Below are 3,252 nucleotides of genomic sequence, written 5' to 3' on the forward strand. Positions count from 1 at the left end.
GAAAAGATAGATGTCAAGGATTTTTGTCTTACTTGGATCCACCACTCATTTTCAACCACTGCCAATCAATGCTTAGGGAAGCAGCAGTTAAGAGATCAAAAGGCATATTGCATTAGGTAAACCTGCTACACAAGACCTCGTCACAGTATTGAAGAGCTAGGATGTTACATTGAGATCTAAGGTGTGCCTGACCCAAGCCATGGTATCTCTATATCCTCATATCTATATGAAAGTTGAACATTAAATAAGGAAGACTGTTGAAGAATAGATTCATTTGAATTGTGCTGGAGAAGAATATTGACAATACCATGGACTATTAAAAGGACAAACTGGTCTGTGTTGGAAGAAGTGAGGTCAGAGTGCTCCTAGAGGCAAGAATGGCATGGCTTCTTACATACTTCAGAATAGATCAGTCCCTGGACAAGGACATCGTGCTTGGTAAAATGGAGGGCAGCAAAGAAGGGGAAAGCCCTCCAGATGGACTGACACAGTGGCGGCATCAAAGGGCTCAAGCATAGGAACAATTGTGAGGATGGCTCAGGACCAGGCGATGTTGGATTCTGTTGTGCAGAGGGTGGCTGTGAGTCAAAGCTGACTCAGTGGCACCTAAGAGCAGCAACATCCAATGTCTTCAGTAGGAAATTGATCAAACATGTGATCAAGAAGCATTGATAATTACTGGCCATTGGAATGCAAAAGTTGGGAACAAAAAGGAACAACTCAGACTCGCTGCCATCAGTATATGCCAATTCAGAGTGACCCAGTAAGACGGGACAACTCTCCCTGTGGGTTTCTGAGACTCTTTTTTTTTAAATTAGAAAATCATTTTATTGGGAGCTCTTATAACTCTTATAACAACCCATACATCAACTATATCAAGTATATTTGTACATATGCTGCCATCATTCTTTTCTAGACATTTACTTTCTATTGAGTCCTTGGTATCAGCTCCCATTTTCCCCTCCCCTCACTCTGTGATCCCTTGATTAATTATAAATTATTATTTTCATATCTCACAATGATCGTTGTCTCCCTTCCCCTATGATTTCTGTTGTTCGTTCCTCTGGAGGTGTGTGTGTGTGTGTGGTTATGTGTCAATCATTGTGATCAGTTTCCCCTTCCTCCCTTCCTCTCCCCACCATTCCCCTGCCCTTCTGGTATTGCTATCCCTATTTCTGTTCTTGGATTCCATCTCTGTCATGAGCGCATCTCTTTATCTGTACCTGTGTAAATGCTCTGGTCTAGCCTGTAGTGAAAGGCAGCACTGGGGTCATGAGAGTAGTAGGTGAGGAAGCCTCAGGAACCAGAGGAATATTGTGTGTTTCATTGGTGCTTTACTGTGCTGTGGTTGACTCATCCCTTCCCTATGACCCCTCTGTGAAGGGATGTCCCATTGTCTACAGATGGGCTTTGGTCTCTGCTCCAGCCCCCCTCATTCTGAACAATATGTTGTTTTTTGTTTGTTTGTTATGGGTCTTCTGATGCCTGTTACCTGATCCCATTGATATACCTCATGATCGCAGAGGCTTCTTCCATGTGCCGAGACTAACTCTTTACAGGAGTAGAAAGCCCTGTCTTTGGAAAATACGATCTTGGTGATAGAAATGAAGCAGGCAATTACAGGTTAGAATTTTTCAAGACCAATGAATACTACATAGCAAGTACCATTTTTTAACAACACAAGAAGTGACTATACCCACGGACTTCTCCATATGGAATATATAGATATCAGATTGACTAACCTGTGTGATGAGATACTCTGGAGCAGCGCTTCTCAACCTGTTGGTTGTGACTCCTTTGGGGGTTGAACCCCCCTTGCACAGGGGTCACCCTATTCATAACTATCAAAATTACAGTTATGAAATAGCAACAAAAATAATTTTATGGTTGAGGGTCAAAAAACATGAGGAATTGTATTAAAAGGTCATGACATTAGGAAGATTAAGAACCACTTCTCTAGAAGCTCAATAGCAGCAGCTAAAACCAGACCAGGGACTGATTGTAGAACAGACCATCAATTGCTCATATGCGAACTCATGTTGAAGCTGAAGAAAATTAAAACAGGTCCACAAGAGCCAAAGTATGACCTTGAGTATATTCCACTTGAATTTCAAGAACATGCCAAAAACAGATTGGACAAGTTGAACACTAATGAGCAATGAGCCCAGACCTAATGAACTGTGGGAGGACATCAAGAAGGGAGGACATGGGAGGACATTCATGAAGTAAGCAAAAGGTCTTGAAAAAGACAAGAAAGAAAGAAAACATCAAAATGGATGTCAGAAGAGACTCAGAACTTTGCCATTAATTGTGGAGTACCTAAAACAAATAGAAGAAAAGATGAAGTCAAGAAGCTGAATAAAAAAAATTCAAGGGCAGCTTGAGAAGACAGTAATGCATTATAATGACATGTGCAAGTACCTAGAGTAAGAAAACAAAAAGAGCAAGCTCAATATAATTTAAACAAAGAACTCAAGAAAAAAATTCAAGCCTCAAATTGCAATTTTGAAAGATTCTATAGGCAAAATATTGAATGACACAGTAAGCATCAAGAGAAGATGGAAAGAATACACAGAGTCACTGGGCCAGAAAGAACTAGTTGACCATCTGCCATTCCAGGAGGTAGCATATGAGCAAGACCAATGGTGCTGAAGGAAAAAGTTCAAGCTGCACTGAATGTATTAGTCCAAACCAAGGCTCCAGGAATTGATGGAATACCCATTGAAATGTTTCAGCAAGCTGAGAAGCACTGGAAGCACTTATTCATCAATGCCAGGGAATTTGTAAGGCAGCTACCTGGCCACTGATAGAAAGAGATCCCTATTTGTGCCCTTTCCAAAGAAAGGTGACCAAACAGAATATTCAAACTATAGGATGATATCATTGATATCAGAAACAACATTTTACTTCAGATCACCCAACAACGGTTGCTATAGCACATTGAGGTGGAATTCCCAGAAGTTCAGACTGGGTTCAGAAAAGAACATAGAACAAGGGATATCATTGCTGATGTCAGATGGATCTTGACTCAGAACAGAGAATACCAAAAAGATGTTTACTTGTGTTTCATTGGCTATGCAAATGCATTCGACTGTGTGGATCATAATAAACTGTAGATAACATTGAGAAGAATCAGAGTTCCGAAACACTTCACTGTGTTCATCAGGAACTTGCTCATTGATCAAGAGGTGTTTTTTTAACAGAAGCAGGGAAAACTGCATGGCTTAAAATCAGGAAAGGTATGCGACAGAC

This window comes from Echinops telfairi, unplaced genomic scaffold, assembly GCF_000313985.2.
Source record: "Echinops telfairi isolate 266 unplaced genomic scaffold, ASM31398v2 ScPeMD7_23;HRSCAF=83, whole genome shotgun sequence".
In the NCBI taxonomy this organism is placed as follows: Eukaryota; Metazoa; Chordata; class Mammalia; order Afrosoricida; family Tenrecidae; genus Echinops; species Echinops telfairi.